This window comes from Lygodium microphyllum, chromosome 19 (genome assembly GCF_053477565.2).
Source record: "Lygodium microphyllum isolate KBCC chromosome 19, Lygodium_microphyllum_v1.1.10, whole genome shotgun sequence".
Lineage (NCBI taxonomy): Eukaryota > Viridiplantae > Streptophyta > Polypodiopsida > Schizaeales > Lygodiaceae > Lygodium > Lygodium microphyllum.
In genome coordinates this window covers 15,829,393-15,849,728 of record NC_141153.1, presented here as the reverse complement: position 1 = coordinate 15,849,728, position 20,336 = coordinate 15,829,393, and positions in this window count along the sequence as shown.

Below are 20,336 nucleotides of genomic sequence, written 5' to 3'. Positions count from 1 at the left end.
TACTTGTGTTTTGGTTTTTAGAGGACATTGGAGCCTAATCTATATCGACATTCCTACAAGAGAGGTCATTTTTATGAATTCTCTTTCAAGAATCCATGGCCAATCAAAGATGTATTGTCAATAAACACTCTTTATTTTATCTTTATTGGATAAAGTTTATAATATTCACTGATAAGTTAATATGTGCAGTGCTAATAGACTTGGTTACTACCCACTTGGACACTAGCTTTGAAAGCATTGCTGATCTTCAGAGACCTTTCAAGTTTCTGCTTCAAGAGGTCCCATTGCAAAATGACGTATATAGTTGTGGTTGGAGAGTGGTTTCAAATGCTTCAGGGATAATAGATTCAAAGTTACTAAATGTAGAGGGAAAAAATGTAAGTCTCCTATTCTTTATCCTTTTTATAGTGAAAGTATCTTGCTACTTCAAATAACTCGTGTGCTTTGTTACAGTGGACCTAGATTCTCCTCTCCCAACTAAAAATTCCCATGAGGCATACATGTGGTGGATTCAAAGACTACCCTGAGGCATACATGTGGTGGATATGGGAGAGGTGCATTGAACTAGTTTTAGATAGGGAAATTACACCAGTGGACCTAGATTCCCCTCTCCCAACTAAAAATTCCAAAGGACAGGCAACAACGAAGGGCAAAGACAAGAAAATGGAAACCACCAAGAAAAAGAAGTCTCCAAGGTCCAAACAAAAGGGGCACAAAATGTAGGGCATGCATAATTTTTTCCCATTGAAATTCAGTCCATCTCCTCTAAAGCCTAAGGAGAAAAGAGTTCTTGAGGTAATTAAGTTCTTTAAGCAACGAAAGAAAACACCTACTAAGAGGAAACTAGTGATGACGAATGAAAGTATGGAAGATGAAGCAACTTTTCCAAAGAAGGAGAGAAGTCTTAAGGATGGAGAAGTTATAGATCAAGGAGAAGCTAAAGAATAGCCTAAGGATGGAGAAGCCAAATATCAAAGAGAAGCTAAAGAATAGCCTTATAATTATCAATTTGTCTATTTGTACTAAAGTAACATTCCCCTTGTATATACATGTGTAGTGCAATATTCTAACCCAAAATGTAATGATATGTCATATTAATCTTGCCCATGAAAGATTATTTTTTTGTTCATAGAATCATAAAGCTTGTACCAAGTCTTTCCTATTAAATTGTACTGCAATTTTGTAACTCATGATATAATGAAATCATTTTGGTCCACAAACGACAATTTGTTATTCACATAATCATTGCAAAGCTTATACCAAGATTTTTTTAATAGTACTTATTAATGTGTATAATTCCATGTTTCTAGCAATAATATTTGTGAGATTAAAATTTATTTATACATGCATATTTATGGTTTGAAACTCACAACACTAGGAGGCAAAAAGCTTATACATGATATAGAGCTCTCAACTCTTTTTCCAATTACAACACCATTTACCTTGAACTTATATCTAGGAGTAACATTGTCTAGAAACTCCAAGGTATCTCTTACATCCTTAAGACTCCACTTTGAAGTAATGTTCACCTCTTTTACTACTTGTGCGATAACTTGCAGTGTAAATTTCAATGTCTTACAATCAATATCTGAATCTAAAGGAACCCAAGCACCCAATCTAAGTTTGTATCTTCTATAATCAAAACCTATGATAAGAGATTGTTGAGATATATTATAGGATAAACCCAATGATTGAGGGCTGATGACCGAGAAATTTAAGCAAAAATAGGCACATAAATGTGCTAAACATGGAAACATCTTTTGTAAAAATGGCAGTTTGCAAATGTACCTCTTGTCAAAAAATTCAAATATGAAGCAATGTAAAATGTGTAGTCCAAAAGGCTCACATCTTAAAATATGGAAATGAAAAGTAAGGTCAAACCCTTTTGTCTCATTCCAAAAATTGAAGGGTCTTTTAGACCTTAGCAAGAAGTATGCAAATTCAATTTTATAATATCAAGAAAGGAAAAGGAAGAGCCTTGTCCGTTGATTTGGGGAGGTGGGAGGTTGAGGTGGTTACAACCTCTCTCTTCCTTTATCTTCTCCTCTCACGCTTCATTTTTCCCTCTCCCATTTTGGCACAACTCTCATCTTTCTCATTCTTGTTTCTTTCTCTCTTGTGCTTCATGCTCATTTTTATGGAGAGTGAGGAAGAGGAAGATGGTGAGGATGGTTTGAATCTATCAATTTCTTGTGTGCCTTCCTCTTATGTGTTTGGAGAGCATGGATTCTTGGTGAAGAAGAAGGTTTCTTGCAGGTTTTCATGGCCAACAATGTATTTGCAGCCTCTACCTAGCCGGTTTGTGGTTGTCTTTGTGTCGTGGCAGGGTGCTCTTCATTTGGCGCACTGACCGGGAAAAGAGGTGGCTATGGAACTTGCAAGAGGTTCAAAGGTTTCTAGTTAGATTTGGGTCATAGAAAGCTGCAATCGGTGGCTGCATTATCACAAAGAAGAAATGGCTTTGTAATGAGAAGATGGGTTGCTGAGAGCTCCTATTCATGCTGTTCATTCCTTCCTCACCATGTTTGCCTTTGAAAATAGTTATGAAAAAAAAAACCACTTCATGTTTGCATCTCCCTCTTTTATTTCTTCCCCTTCATCCTTCACCCACGGTAAGCAGCAACATCTATTGGCAGCTTGACTCCAAGTACTTGCATCGTCTCCCTTCTTCCCATGCCTCCATATGCCACCATGACCAACCTAGAGGAGGTGCTCACTGATGAGGCCAAAAGCCATGAAAGAGAGTTCCAGGCAGACCAACTCTTCTCCTTGTGCGGCCTGTAAGCTCCTATGCAAGAGATGCACCAAAGACTGCTCCTTACTTTCCAACAGACGAGAACCATTGAAGTTTGCAAGCGTACACAAGGTGTTCGGAGCCAGCAATATAAACAAAATGTTGTAGGGCCTTCCAGGGTACCAAAGAGGGGACGCCGTGAGTAGAATGGTGCATGAAGCCAGTCAAGACAGACTGCAACACTAGGCAGAACCTTCAGCCTGCACATGCTGCAAATGGCATGGCATCTTGCAATGTGGTAGCTTTTGACATTTCTTCGACGTCTCTCCTTGAGAGGGGTGGCCTTTCCTCCATGACGCCATCTGCATGCAACCGTCATCCATTTCTTTCCTTATCTCTTCAACATGACACGCTATCCTGGACATTTTGCATTTTAAATTTTTCATACAATAAAGCCAACACTTTAAACCTTTGATCAAAATAACCCTCTCTAAAACCCATTCACATGCATCTTCTTCCTATCTTCTATTGATCCCTTCTCTTCATGAGATTACCATCCTTGATACACACAGGAATTCTTATAAATCTCTTCTTTTTTAAATTAATTTTTGTGTTTTGCTCATAATAAAACCACTTTTCCTTTTTTTTTTTTAAGACTAGGTGGAAGAACTCTAATGCAATATCTTTTATAAGGGTGTGTTTCACATATACATCTTCTTCGGGTTTTCAATTCGCTTCATGATGTGGTTATTATTTCTTTCTTATATTAAGAGTGATGTTGACCTTGCATTCAATTTTTTGAAAAACCCTATCCTTTGTGTTTCGCTTGTGATTTTTGTTTCGGGTGTTTCTAAACCTAGGCTCCTCGTCCTAGTTGTGTTTTTTCTATTGTGTGTTTTTCCCTTTCCTATCCCATGGAAATTTAGAGATCTAAGAAGAAAATGAAGATCGAAGATGAAGGTTTTTCAAGAGCTGATTGTGGTTCTTCTTTGAATTTGTTCGCGGGGATGCTTCACACTTAAGCGTAGGAGAAATGATGACCGGGAAATTTAAGCAAAAATAGGCACATAAATGTGCTAAACATGGAAACATCTTTTGTAAAAATGGCAGTTTGCAAATGTACCTCTTGTCAAAAAATTCAAATATGAAGCAATGTAAAATGTGTAGTCCAAAAGGCTCACATCTTAAAATATGGAAAGGAAAAGTCAGGTCAAACCCTTTTGTCTCATTCCAAAAATTGAAGGGACTTTTAGACTTTAGCCAAGATGTATGCAAATTCAATTTTATAATATCAAGAAAGGAAAAGGAATAGGCTTGTCGGGTGATTTGGGGAGGTGGGAGGTTGAGGTGGTTACAACCTCTCTCTTTCTTTATCTTCTCCTCTCACACTTCATTTTTCCCTCTCCCATTTTGGCACAACTCTCATCTTTCTCATTCTTGTTTCTTTCTCTCTTGTGCTTCATGCTCATTTTTATGGAGAGTGAGGAAGAGGAAGAGGGTGAGGATGGTTTGAATCTATCAATTTCTTGTGTGCCTTCCTCTTGTGTGTTTGGAGAACATGGATTCTTGGTGAAGAAGAAGATTTCTTGCAGGTTTTCATGGCCAGCAATGTATTTGCAGCCTCTACCTAGCCGGTTTGTGGTTGTCTTCATGTCATGGCAGGGTGCTCCTCAAGGGCACACATTGCACCTTATAAAGTCACCTTTGTGGTCAGATTCCTTGACTTTTCAACATAGACCTAAAATTTTGTCCAAATCTTCCTCTGAAAAATTTTTGTTTATCGATGAAACCTTCGTCCGTTGTAAACATGCCGTTTTAAAGCAAGCTACAAAAACACGAAATTGTAAAAACACAATAAGCGTACTCTTCTCAAGATCCTTCCAAGAGTCATAGCCTTTTGAATATCTTGAGAAATTTTGAGTTTAAAACTCTCCATTGTTGCTTCATCAAGCATCTCCCAATCCCAAGATGAGAGGTTTGGTAACTATAGATCTTCAATATATCCACTTGCTCTTCAAGGAACCACATATTGTGCATAATACACAAAACTTTCACTTTCATGAAAAAAACTCGTGGTCTGATAAGCATAAATAATATCTGCAAATTCTTTATGAATGGCATGAAATATTCTGTTGAGGCTCTCCACAGGTTGCCACTCAAAACTTGTTGATAGAAAGATATCTACAACCAAAAATCCATTATTTAGCATATCCTTCAAACAATAACATATACTCATGTATATTTTACAACTCAAACTTACAGTGTGCTTGCTGGGAAAAACATTCCCGTGGAGCCAAGAGCATATCTCTAGCCATGTAAGCATGGTTTTGAAGGCAAAGATATGTCCCTTCCAATGATATTTGATATCCTCTTGTTTTGTTTTTTTCACTCTGTGAGAACCCTTGCAAGATGGTAGCATTGTAACACAATCATTCATAGTAAATTTTTTGGGCTCCCATTATCCATTCGCGCTCTTGCTATACATGGTGCAAGAGTTTATAGAATGAGAAGGACTCCTTGTGGATGCCATGTAAAAGACAACGAGTATGCATACAATGTGCAAAGAAAGAAACCTAAAGAGAGAGGTCAAAGAGACAGATTAAAAATACTACAAGCACCAAGAACTTTGAAAATTCTCCCGATTCTCAAAATGACCTTAATTAATTTAACTTTGTTGTGTCTTTATCAGAGGTTTTGTTAGCTTTTATTAGATAATAGGGGCCATTGGGACTACCAAAACTTGTCAGGGTTTGAAGATTTCGACTAAATAGGAGGGGAGAACCACAAAATGAACTCTACTATCTCAAAAGAAGAGGAGACAAGAATACCATATTTCATGGCAAAATCTCTTTGGCCCTTTCCTTAATCCATGGATTAACAAAAGTGTCATTTTTAACGTTTTTCGGCCTTGATGTCTTGCAAGAGTATGATTTTTAGATCAAATATAGACCAGGCAAAGAGAATGTGGTTGCAGATGCTTTAAGCTGCAAATCATTGCTCAATACACTTATCTCAGAAGAACCTCCTAGAGCTCAAACACTAGCTACAGTGATATCAATGCCTAGCAATCCCATCATCAAGCTAGCCAAGGAGAGGGAGAATAATGATCCCAAATATCAGCAAATGCTAAAGGAAATTCAAAATAAATAAAAAATTTCTAAGCTTGAGATAAAGTATCTTAACTTCTCTGTTGACGAAGGACTTGTCTACTTTAGGACAAGATTATGTATTCCTTCTAGTCAATAACTTAAGAAGAAGATACTATGGGAAGCTCATGATTCCCCATTTTTAGGACATCCTGGCTATGCCAAAAATCTCAATGCAGTTAGGAAAAGCTATCATTGGGAGAAGCTCAAAAGTGATGTACTTAAATATGTAACCGAATGCTTGAGTTGCCAACGAATAAAAGCTGAATGAGTTAAGTTGTCAGGAAAGCTACAACCACTTGATATTCCTCAGATGAAATGGGAATTCATTAATATGGATTTGATAGTTGGATTACCCTCAGTTCAAGGAGGATACAACTCGATCATGGTAATTGTGGACATGTTGACTAAAGTTGAAAGATGATAAGGATTGAAGCTTGCTTGGAAGTGAGCTATGGTGGAAAGCAAGAGCAAGAAGAGAGAGAGACACAAATGGGAACTCCAATAGTCACAATGTGTGACGGGGCCTTCCTTTATTCAAACTGTCACTAAAAGAATAAAGAATAAAGTGACAGTGACAGGTGCCCGCCACCTGCAGTATGCAGTGGTGGGTATTTTCAATGTAGTAATACACAGGTGGCTAGATAGAGGTGCCTTTACCTCCAACAACCTCCCACTTAAAGGCGAATCTGCCCTAGTGAGGAGGGAAAAGAAAAAAAAGATAGTACAATGTACACATGTACAACAGGATGAGGAAAAACGTCATCTCATCAATGCCCATCAATCTCCTAAGAAAGGCAAAGCGCTCAATAGTGAGGCTTTTCATGAGCAGATTTGCAGGATTTTCATCAGTGGAGATCTTGACAAGGTCAATAGACTTGTCCTCCATGACCCCATGTATGAAGTGATACCTCACCTCAATGTGTTTCATCTTCCATGGAAACCAAATTCTTGGCTAGCTGAATAGCACTCATAGAATCCGAATGCAGCGTAGGTATAGTATCAATCCCAAGGTCATGAACCAAACGACCCAACCATATGGCCTCCTTGCAAGCATCAGTGGCTGCAACATACTCGGCCTCAGCGGTAGAGAGAGTCGTACACTTTTGAACCTTGGACATCCAAGAAACAACACCTCTAGCATAGGTAAAGACATAGTCGGAAGTGGACTTCCTACTACGTGCATGTCCTGCATAATCGGAGTCTGTGTAGCCCACAACTCCTGTATCCTAGCTGCCATAGCAAATACACATATCTGTTGTGCCATTCAGGTATCTCATGATACCCTTTACAGCATCCCAATTCTTTTTGCCAGGTGTAGCCATATAGCATGCCACAACACCAACTGCAAAGGCAATATCTGGACGAGTGGCTATCATGGCATACATCAAACTGCCCACGCAACTGATGCATAAGGGATCTTGATCATCTTGGCCCTCTGCTCATCCATCTGTGGATAATTGGCCTATGAAACCTTCACATAAGAAGGTAATGTACAGCCAATAGGCTTTACATCATGCATGCAGAAACGCTCAAGGGCTTTATGAATGTACTCCCTCTGTGAGAGGTAGAGTAGTCCCTGATGCCTAACGTGGTTAATGCACATACCAAGAATGTGAGAGGCCTATCCTAAATCCTTCATCTCAAAGCTCTTCTTCAGCTGGAGCCATCACGGGCTTTCTTCATGTAAAGACATAGATCCATAGCACTTCTGTTGTAGCCCTGTGACTGCATAAAGGCATCAAACTTATGATACCACTCCCCTAGGTGCTTGCTTCAAGCCATAAAGACTTTTCTTCACCTTGCACACTAGGTGCTCCCTGCCAAGTTCTGCAAAGCCCTTAAGCTGCTCCATGTATATCTCATTATACAAATCCCCATGCGAGAATGTAGTCTTGACATCCATCTAGTACAAGTCTAAGTCAAGCTACGTGACTAAGGCCAAAACCAAGCGTAGGGTGGTCATCTTGACCACAGGAGAAAAGACTTCATCAAAGTCAACTCCACGCTCCTATTTAAAACCCTTAGCAACAAGTCTTGCCTTATAAGCCGGCTTGGGGTTTCCAAGGGTACTTTTCAGCTTGTACACCCATTTGCATGGCCTTCTTGCCCTGAAGTAGTGCAACCCTCTCCCAAGAGTGATTGTCACCCCTACGCATAGCCTCATCATAGGTGAGAGGCTCTCTTGCATCTGTAACCAATACATAATTCATCGAGGGCTCAAATCTATCAGGTGGACATCTATCTCTAGTAGATCATCTCACGGCAGGCTTTGCAGCCAGTCCAACACCCTAGCCATGTGTACCAACTGCTGTTGCAAGCTGTCTAACTGGCTCTGCAGGAGCACGTGGCTCGCCGTGGAATATAACCCTGCATATCTCTACCACCTTCTCAAGCTGCCTATGCATATTGTCTTCATGGGGACTACATCATGGCTGCGGATGACTTTTCGCACTTGCGGATCCCAAAGGTGGTAACCCATCTCACCTGCATCCCCATAGCCAAGGAAAATGCATTTGACACTCTTAGGATCCAACTTAGTACGCTTGTCTTTGGGAATATGGCAAAATGCCTCACATCCAAATACACGTAGATGCGCGTAAGATGAAGGTTTCCCAATCCATACCTCCTCTGCAACCTAGAAATCCAAACCACTAGAAGGTGATCTATTTATGACATGCACAACTATACTAACTGCCCCAACCCAAATGCTCTGTGGTAAGCCTACATGGATAAGCATATTGCGTACATGCTCTTGGATGGTTCTATTCATCCGCTTAGCCAAACCATTCTAGGGTGGGATATAGGGGGTGATCCATTGACACTTAATACCCCTCTTGTCACGTAGTTGCTCAAAAGCACGTGACACATATTCTCCCCCATTGTCAGTCCTAAGGCATTTCAGCCTATGCCTAGTCTAGTTCTCAACTAATGCAAGCCATCTTTGAAATATAGCCAAGACTTTGGACTGAAACTTAATGGGGTAAGCCCAGACTTTACGTGAAAAATTATCAATGTACATCACAAAATACTTTGCACCACCCATAGAATGATAGGGCATGGGTCCATAGACATCCAAATATACCAATGCCAGGGGCTCACTCATGCATGTCCTACCAAACTTCTTATGTGTATTCCTAGTTTGTCTGCCATAAAGAAAATGCTCACATGAATCAAAACATGTGTAGTCAAGGGGCAGTAAGTACTGCAAACCAGAAAGCATTTTCATTCCCTTCAAGGACATATGGCCCAAATGGGCATGCCAAAGAGATACATGTGGAATGGAACCCACTAACAAAACATGGTCAACAGAGGACCCATCAACTACAAGAGGATAGAGGCTGCCAGATTTATCACCTCTAGCAAATGGGTGATCTTCTCGACAGAATCCCCAAATGAAACATGAAACCCAACATCATCAAGTTGCCCTGCAGACATAAGACTGCGTGTAAGCACAGGTACATGATGTACATCCTGCAATAGAAAAGTACTGCCAGTAGAGAACTGCAGCCGTACATCCCCAATGCTAACAATAGCAAGTGACCTGTCATCACCCAAGCGAATTGAACCAAAGACATTGTGGTAGGAGTGGAACAACTCATGATATGGTGTAACATGAAATGAAGAACTAGAATCCAAAAGCCAGCATTGCGCATACATAGAGTAAACATCAGTCAATGATGTAGCATCACAAGAACTAGCTGCAAGTATGTACTCCCCATTGGAGTCATTAGTCTGCATGACATTTATCTCCTCGATTTTCACACTAGATTTCATAGGCATAAGGCTGCGATTAGAGGACTTTTCCTGCACTTTGTCTTTTCCCTTTTTGTGCTTCTCATTGCGCAACTCATGACACTGTGGGTATATATGACCCTTCTTACCGCAATGATGACATGTCACATTAGCATTTCTCCCACGAGACTTACTGCGTGACTTACCATGCAACTTAGACCTAGACTTCTGTGAGTCTCTACCACGGCCATTCCCACGGTCATTGTTGCCATTACCATCTCTGTCTCTAACAATCAAAGCATGCAATACACGAGAGGCATCCAAGTTCTTACGGTTAATCTCTTCCTGCAGAAGAGTACTCTCTACATCAGGCAAGTTCAAAATAGTAGCAGGAGCACATAAGGTAGTGCGGAATACATCCCATGACTCACTTAGAGTCCCAAGCAAAACCAATGGAGTAACCTCATCATTAAAGGTAATACCCTGTGAAGTCAAGTTCTTGAGAATAGCATGGGACTGGCTCAAATGAGCAGACATTGTCATATTCTCCTTCATGTGCAAGTCCATAAGCTGCTTCAGCTAATACATCTGACTTGCTGCACTTTTCTTGTCATAAAGGTTCTTAATTTTATCCCAAAGCTACCAAGCACTCTGTGCTTTCTCAACCACATTGTAATGCACCTGTTCAGTGAGAGACAATATGAGGGTGGACTTGCATAACTCATCAAGCTTGTAATGTGTCCACTCATCCGCTTAAGGGACACGTCTTAGCAGCCCATCAGGAAGAGAGTCTAAAAAGTGCCGCCTGGCACTCACAAGGAATGTCACAGGGTTTGCGATCTAGGTCTTCTCGAGTTTGCCCCGAGCAGAAGTGTCCGGCTGTTCCCACTTAGGATCGGGTTCCTTTCCTATCAGTAAGGTCTCTGGGAAGTAGCTAGCATCGAGCTCCAGATGAACCACTTTGCATAGGAACAACAGAGTTGAAGTGGATTCATGCTGCACTTGGTTCATGGAGAATGGAAAATGAGAGGGATGCGAAGCTCAACCTCTCTGCCATAAGGTGTAGTCCCATTGCTTTCCCCTAAAACAACATAAATCAGGATTCTAGCCCTACTGATGCTAGGTCTTCATAGTCTCATTATCTCATCTTTTGAGAAAAGTTCCCAGGTAATCGGGACCACCCTTTCGTAGGATGGACCTAAATCACGTCCACCGCACTTTCCTCAGTTTGCTTTAGTTATCTAATCACCTACCATGTTATGTTTGACATGCAAAAGCAGCTTCCTTAATTAATCAAATTGTTCACGGGTTCCTTCACGTAACTTGGGCACTGACACAAAAAAAACAATGTCAAGCAAGTTCATTTTTCTCAAATATCTTATCTTTATTTATCATAATTTTGGAGTACATCCAATATCATGCTCGAAGGCTATCCCGCAATCTACAGGATTGCTGCTCCAAGTTCCACCCATTGACTAGTACACGGGCCTCGAGATCCCATCTTGAGTCACGTCAGCCTCTTCTGCGGGATCCAAAGACAAGGAATTTACAGCCAGAGCCTCCCCTGGCACCCAAGCGTCCTCTGGCTCCAAACAGCACCCACGGGGAGACCTCTCGCGGTGGGTTAAGTCTATATACCCGGCACAGCTAACAACCCCCTTAGATAGGGCTAGGCAGACAGTCGGAGGTAGTTGTTCTTGCCTCTCCCTCTGGGATTTTAACTTGAAGCATTAAGTGTTTTTCCTTGAATTATTTCCCTGAGAAAACGAGATCAAATAATGTACCTAAGTGTACAATCACAAACATTTCGGAGGCCGTTTCTATGACCAACTGCTAAGGTGTGATTCCTTTTTCCCGAATGCTCCAAGCATTTGATCCTGGACCTTTTTTTTGGATGCTCCTAGCATCCGATCCTGGATCGTTCGCGACTTGGCGAGATCCCAATAATCTCAAACAAGATCATGCAAGAAAATGTTCTTGGTAAGTTAACTTATTTTGACTTGCTCTTTCCCTTGGGTTTTACCTTATGGTATCTTAACCCTAACTCAAGCATTAACTGGTCAACCAAGGCAACAAACATGCCATATTCGCAACCCAACCAAGGGTCTTTTATTCTTATAGTTCTAACCAAGTTCAATTAACACACTTGGCAACACAAGATTCTTCATCTAGGCCTTTAGGATACGGTCTAGATGCATGCGTCCCTTCCATATCTCTTAGTGTGGTACTATGCAGAGTTTTCCAATCATCCTTACCCATCATGCACATGGTGCGTTTAGTATATTTGTACATCCTAGATGAATTTTAGCTCTCGTCATACCTGGCAACGAATACTTATTCCTAATGCATCGGATCCCATGCGACTTGGGTATATGAAAGTCTAGGTTTCTATCCATCGGTGCAAATGCATCTTACGAACGGAAACTAACAATTCATGTGTTTCTTTTAATCATGATTGTGAAACATGAATTCTAAATGACTATTCATGCACTGAACTGGTTTAAAAGCTATTATTTTATGTGAAATAATGTGAAAAACTTATCATTCTATGTGTGTAAAAGCTACCATTTCATGCATATAAACTTATGCGAACTCCATACTCTAACCATTGCACGCATGTAGCCTAGCACTTAGAGTAAACAAAAATCCTAAGACTCATTCTTGTTCTATGCAAGTAGCTAACCCCTTCATTTCTTCCACGAGAAATAATACACAGCTAATTATAAAGCTTAGGATATCTAAAGAACCTGGATTTGATTCATGATCGTAGGGGCATTTGTTGTGTTGGTCACTCCACTCGCCTCTCCCGCATTACCGGTACCAATGCTAGCTTTGGCACCTACGCTTCTCGTGACTTTATTTTTGGGAGCCATTTTCCATGCGGAGTTTGGACACTCCGGACCTTAATGGCCTTCAGGACGACAGGATTGGGTAGGAAAGGTCGTTAGAAGGGGTCCTTCGCCGAGGGGGTGGCTTGAAAAAGACGGCTTCATGAACGTGGCTCGTCGACATGGCCCTCGATACTTCTCTACTCACCAACCCTCACTCCCTCTCTTTCTGTCTCTCTCTCTCTCTTCTTCTACTTCTTTTTCTCTTCTTCTCCTTATTCTCTTCTTCTTCTCCCTCTCTCTTCTCCCTCTCTTTCTCTTCTTCTCTCTCTCTCTCTTCTTCTTCTTATCTCCCTCTCCTCTTCCTCTTCTACTTCTTTTTCTCTTCTTCTTCTTCTTCTCTTCTTCTTCTCCCTCTCTCTTCTCTCTCTCCTTCTCTTCTTCTCTCCTTCTCCTCTTCCTCCTCTACTTCTTCTCTTCTTCTCTCCCTCTTCTCTTCCTCTTCTACCTCTTCTTCTTCTTCTTCTCCTTCTCTCTTCTCACCTTCACCTTCTCTCTTCTCTCTCTCCTTCTCTTCTTCTCTCCCTCTCCTCTTCCTCTTCTCTCTCTCCTCTTCTTCTCTCCTTCTCCTCTTTTCTGCTCACGAGGGCCCGCAGCTGACTAGCGGTCGAGGAGGGGGATGGCTTCAGTCAGAAGCCCTAGGGGGGGCACTATCGATGCCGAACGGAGGGGGGGGAGGAGTTATTGCTGTCGGAAGCCCTAGGGGCTGCTGCTGTCACACGAAGGAGAGGTTAAGGAGACGAAGCAGGGAGGGGGAGCTCTGTTCAACATAGGGAGGGGAGCCTCCCCTTTTATAGGAGGGGGAGGAGGTGGGTGGCATGACCACCACCCCTCCCACCTAGGGACTGCATGCCCCCTTAACATCCACTTCAATCCCTCCCTCTCTCCCTGTCGATGTGCTGTCGGTAGGGAGAGAGAGGGGGATAAAAAAATTTGCCTTAAAGTTAATAATTTTTTTCATTAAAAAGGGAAGGGGGGGGGGGGGGGGGGGGGGGGGGAGTTCCTATGGGGAGGGGGGGGGATCACGGGGATATTATAAAGCTCATCCCATTTGTCATCAGCTATAGTTTCAGGTTGCTCACCATGCATCCTTAGTGGCTTTATTTGCGATTTTTGCACCAATACCTACCAAACTTGGCTCTTCCAATAGGCATAATTCGTACCATCAAGCTTAGTGATGTTGAAGATAGCACTGTTAGTGGAAGAAAAACCCATATGTAGTCCAAAACAGTGGAGACAGTTCAAAACTACTTGTTGTTTTCTACTGTAAGCAGCCAAAAATACCACCAAAACCAAGGCAAAATGACCATTTTGATAGCTAATGATGTTGCCCACCAAGTACCATCAAAAGTACATAAAATCAAGATGATTCAACATGAAAATTCCACATCTTTCCATACATAAATGCTTGCTGTAATAAATTATAGCCAAGTACAATGAGAGAAAACTGTAGGCAAAATCAATGCACCAAGTCAACCACTGACTGTCAAAGCATAACCAGCATCAAGTGGGCATAAATTAGAATATGACAATCATACGGACATTGAGCAAACACCCAAGCATGTCAAAGAAATCCGTCAATAATCCAGCATACCCCCTGTGTAATAGGGCAAAGTGTACATAACATTGGCAAGACCTGACACAAAGAGGTATATGCTCAGGGTGTGCGAAGCCTAAGTCAGCCCAAGTATATGTATGTGGACCACGGCATATCAACCATGCAACATCTAAGTGAAGAAGATCCCACCCTCAGAAGACTTAAAGCTCAATAGCATAAACCACCTGCTCAATGTATGTCAAACATCCAACGATGCTCCTGCTAGCACAAAAGCCGTATAGATCAAGCTAAGAAGCTCAAGAAGGGTATATGAGAGCACCAATGACAAAAGATCCAAGACCAAACATCAATAAGACATCACGAGCATATATGCTCTATAGCCTCCAATTAGAGCATCCATAGACATCAACTGTATCCCAAATACAACTTTGGTAAGCCAAGAAATATCCCAAGTGTCGGGAAGCCAGATGCAAGCCAAGACAAGGCACTAGTAGTAATCGGCTTCAAACAATGTAACTAGCATGTAGTAGTGGCATAGGCCAAGCATGTCAAGACTGGTCAGACATAGGTAACATACGTGCCATATGTACATCCAAGATGGGGCATCAAATGCATTCCAAAGCTGAGCTCAAGCTCAAATGAATATCTGGAATCAAAGACAAGCTTGATGTCGTATCCCAAAGGTCAATACTCCATTGCATATTCCAAAGATATAGCCCGAAACCAATAGGCATAACCAAACTAGAGGTAAAACAACCTGTCAACCAAGGTAGCATAAATCCCAACCAACAACAAAGTATTTGCATCTAAATCAAGGCTCAATAGCTCTCAAATAGCATATTCGGGCATAAACCATGATGACCAAGCATCAATATATCCAAAAGGACACCCGAATGTCAATAAAGAACATTATGCATAAGCCGTCCCTGATAAAACCTTGCTGCCCAAACAATGTATAGTACTAAATCCCTACATAAATCGAGCTATGGAAGCTCAAAACAAGTCTCAAAGCATCTCAAAACATTGGGTAAACATCCCCAAAGTATCTAGGCATCAAATACCAATCCTCAGGAGCATCAGATAAGCTAAGAGCATGACATTTTCTTGTTGCAAATCAACTCAGATCTATTGCAAAAAATGCTGTGATCAGAATTTGGCAGATCTGACATTGCCATTGCATTTAGAGCGTGCCCAAACCCCAAATTAGACTCTTACCTTGCCTAAATCGGGTTTCGAATGCTCGAGATATGAGAAAAAATGGGTTTTTTGTGCCAGATTTTGAAATAAGCGCAAAAAAAACGTGAGCTGAATGTGGGGCCTGTTGGTTATGCTAAGGATAAGGGGGAAAATGGGGGCATACAAAGTGCCCAATGAAGCCAAGGAACACCTGCAAAGAGCCTATGAGGGCTGGGGAGAGGCGGGAGATGAAATCTTACCTCGGGGGGAAGAAGCCATGGCTGGCATTGAAGCTCCAAGCTCTAGGTCTTCAATCCAGGATAAAGTAATGCCGAGCCAAGCTCCATGATCAAGCTCTAATCCAAAGCTCTGATACCAGTTGAAAGGTGAGAAGGATCAAAGCTTTCTTGGAAGTGAGCTATGATGGAGAGCAAGAGCAAGAAGAGAGATAGACACAAATGGGAACTCCAACAGTGATAATGTGTGATCGGGCCTTCCTTTATTCAAATTTTCACTAAAAGAATAAATAATAAAGTGATGGTGATGGGCGCTCGCCACCTGCAATGTGCAGTGGCAGATACTGTCAGTGTAGTAATACATGGGTGACTAGGGAGAGGTGCCTTTATCCCTAACAAAAGTTACCTACCTTATTCTAGCCAAAACCAGCTACAAAGCCTCAGATATTTCCAAGTTATTTGTCAAAGAAATATTTAGACTTCATGGATTGCCAAAGAGAATTATCAGCGATCGTGATTCTCTATTCACCTCACATTTTTGGAAGAGATTATTTGAAGCTCTTGGTACACGGCTTTGTTTTAGTACAGCTTATCACCCTCAAACTAATGGACACACAGAGCATGTAAATCAGGTCATTGAAGACATACTTAGGGCATATTGTTGCAAGGAATCTAGATGGTGGATACAATATCTACATTTGATGGAATTTGCTTACAATGCATCCTATCATTAGAGCATTCAAATGACCCCATTTCCAGCTCTATATGGGCAAGAATGCCTAACCCCGCTAAACTTCTCCGACCCTACCTTGAAGGTTGAAGCTTCTAAGAAGATTCTTGAAGAGATGGACGAACAAGTCAAAACCATCAAGCAAGATATATAAGTTGCCAAGGATCGGTAGAAACCTATGCTAACCTAGGGAGAAAAGAACGAATCTTCTAGGAAGGGGACAAGGTTTTTATCCATGTACGCCTAAAGAGGAGTTCTTTATTCTTGGGAAAATTCAAAAAGCTAAGCCCAAGATACTGTGGACCTTACAAAGTCATAAAGGATATTGGACCTAATGCTTATAAGCTGCAACTTCCTAAAACCCTAAAAGTTCATGATGTATTCCATGTAAATAACATGAAGCCCTATGTACGTAATCCTGATTATATTCTTGATGATCAACAAGTTGTAATGTCGAGCCAAGGTATACTTGAAATTACACATGATAGAATCTTAGATGTAAAAGAAAGAGTCCCTAGGAATAGGACCCTTAGAGAATATCTCATCTAGTGGAAGGATTATCTTGAGGAGGATGCCACTTGGATTGATGAAGAAACCCTATGTAAACAACACCCCCAACTTCTTTCGAGATGAGGACATCTCGATTCCTCTAAGGGGAAGAAGATGTAATGTTTTTACATAAGTTTTTTCGTTTAAAAAAAGCAAAAAAAGAAAAAAATGATCATTGATATAATAAACAACACTAATGTCAGCATCCTCCTCATCACAGAGGTTAGCACCATCACATTGCAAAGTGGGAGAGATAATAACTCCCCCTCTCCAAAAATAAACTACACATAAAAATTAACATGCTTTTGATCAGCAACCCCCTCCCCCCCGCCTTGTAGAAACTATAAATTGAGGGCATGGGGATAACCAGAGAGAGGGATAAGAGAAATCTTGATGAGGACGAGGTGCTGATGGAGAAGGAGGAGACTCTATTCCGCGATTCCAAGATGAGAGGACTCTACTCTGTCAATTCGAGAGTAGGAGAATCTACTCATGAGACAAGGAGACATTATTCCATTCAACCCAAAGAGGGGATAAACTGAAGGTCTCTCATCCTCTTCTACTAGAATCCAGGAAGAGAAGACACTGAAGAACTCTTTCCTATTCCATCAATCTGCTTAGAAGTCACACCTCTACTCTCATCCCTACTCCATCTACTAGAGAGAGAGAGATCATACCTATTCTCTCGCTCTTGCTCTATACTAGAGAAAGAGCTACTCTTGTTCTTACCCTTACTTGCCTAGGAGAGAGAGAAGTATTGCTCTCCACAAAACAAGAAGAACCATCTGCAAGGCCTTCATCATCAAATCCCACAATAACCATCATCATCATCAGTAGTCTTACACCTTTGCTAGCTGGTATTACTGCTGTGTTGTCCTTCTACAAATCATATTTCTGTCATGGCCCCGAAGAAAAAGAATTCAAAAGCGGGAATCACGAGTGACCCTACTAACGTGGAAGCAATGGTTGGAGTTACGAGGCACGTGAGTCACTAACGGAGTCACGTGTGCGGATAACAACCCTTTACCAATCGTGATATCACATGTTTTTCTAAAAATTTCTATTCGAATTCAATAAAAATAAGATAAGTCTCCTAAGAGATACTACGATCTTAGAGCATTCACTTGGTAAATTATTAGAACATTTTATAGGCTAGAAAAATGTTAGGAGAACTATGAAAAACCTATAACTCAAGAGAATCATAAGGAAATTTTCAAAACAAATTTATTAAGAACAAAACCCTGAAGAAGTTAGTCAAGGATATAGTTTTAATCTAGAAGCTTTGATAGAAGATTTTAAAGACCGAAAATATCTTCAAGTTGAAGAAACTGAGTTAAGGCCAAGAAACTTGGTTTATAAGAATGTCATCATAAACCTTAAATTGAGAAGTTAGAGACACCAAAATCTAGACACCCTAGTTAAATTCCAAGGGGGAAGAGCTCACTGCGTGAAATTCAAAGGTCGATTGCTACGAGATTAATCATCACTTGAAAGTTGCATGATTTTTTGAAGTCACAATTGCTTGAAGACATAAATCTTGTTTGTGATTTTCTAGATTATATCTTGATTGAATTAAGTATTGGAACATAGATAAATTAAGAAACCCTAGACCTCCCCCCCAAGGATAGGCGCCGAATCCCCATACGAAGAGGGGATGGTATTACTACCGAGGAAGCATGGACCAACTCCGATGGCGAGAGGTCTTATAGCAGGGATCATATTAAGTAGGAGGTGTTAGGGTGCCAGGGGGGCTTTGCTTAGTAAATCCTTTATGCACCTAGGAACTACTTGGTCCCCTACATGACCCAAGTTCTACTTGGGACACCTAAAAATGCTACCTATAGGTGGATTTGATCTTGGTGACATGTAGATGCGCCGGATGAGGTAGTACGTGAAATTGTAATTTTTCTCTTGTATGGGTAGGAGAACACACATTATGGAATATAATAAATGAATTTGTTTTATTATGATTGAATGTCCGTGAGTAAATTACACAAACGAACAACTGTGCATAAAGGGATTTTTAATTAATGAAGCTATTTTTATATATTTTACGTAATGTGGTAGGTAATTAGATAACATGCCAAAGTCTACTTATGTCCGCACCAATGGTGGCTATAAGAGCACTTAGCTTATACAGGTTGTTTCTTCTTTCTCATTGGCCATCGACAACTTTGCCAATGTTGTCAAGAATTTCTACATCTATCTTGGTAAACTTCACCTCATAGCCAATATCAATTATGAAAGCAACTGATAATATATTTCTCTTAATATATGAAACATACAATACATTTGAGCTTTTTGAGTTTACCACTTCTAGCAACAAAGAAAATAGTATGTGTGCCCTCAACATGGCATTTTGCAATGTTTCCAATTATCACAGTGATGGATTCTTGTAGAGATTGCATAGAATTATATAGACCTTTCTTGATGGTCGTGTGATATGAGGTGTCATATCCAGTATCTATGAGTCAATGGTAGATACTTCTTGCACCAAGAAGCAAACTTTCTAAATGGTTGTCGTGAATATCTCCACTCTCCTTCAACTGCATTAGCTATCTCCTTCCCTTTAATTTTCAAGGTGCCATACTTTTTATCTATCTGCTTGACATGACAAAATGGAATTGCATGCCTTTATTCTTACTGTAGAAGGACTCTCCTTTAAATTTTTTCTTACCACCCTTCTTCTTTTGTCACTATTGGTAGAGAAATACATTTTCCTTTCACATTGGTAAAGAATGCAATATCTCCACTATTATTATCTTCTCAAACTTTAAGTTGCAACTCCTTCTCTATTAGTAGTGCATAAAATTCCTAAAACATCAAAGATTGGGGTCTCACCTAAGTGTCTAGGGTAGTTATGAATCCATCAAACTTTGATATAGAGAAATCCAAAGACACCTTTGAGCTAGCTTCTCACTACTCTTTTGTATCCTAGTGATCGCCATCTAGTCACTTAGATTCTTTATCCGAGCACTGAATGCTTTAGTTGTCTTTCCTTCAACAAACTTCTCCACTACTAGTTGATTCTCCATGTTCTGAATCCTTGTTTGATTTTTCATTTTATACTTACTCCTCAGTATGTTCTAATGCCTTGGTTGCATGTTGAATCAAGGTTAACAAATTATTAGAATAGCTTGTAACTAAGGTATACAATGCATCTAGATTCCTTCATTTCCAAGTCTGTAGAAGATCTACATTTGGAGAAATCATGATACTCGAGTTTGATGGGTTGGGAGGTGGGTTGTGGTTTTGGGTCAATCCCTAGCATTATCTCTAGAATCTTATAAAAATCAATGATAGTTGAAATTTTAAACTTCCACAAAGTGTAGTTTCTATCATCTAAGTTGTCCTTGCCTGAAAGTTAGTGGATGAATCTTGAGTGTTTAAATTGTTGGTATACAATAGACTTGATTCACTAGACAATATTTCTTCTTTTCACTGTTGAAGCCATTGTCTCTCACATAATCTTTACTTCTTAGAGGCCCCTAGGTTTTGATACCATGTAAAAATTATATGGTGTGGTAGATAGAATATGAGAGACTAGAGAATATAGAGCAAATATGAGAATAATAGAAATTGCT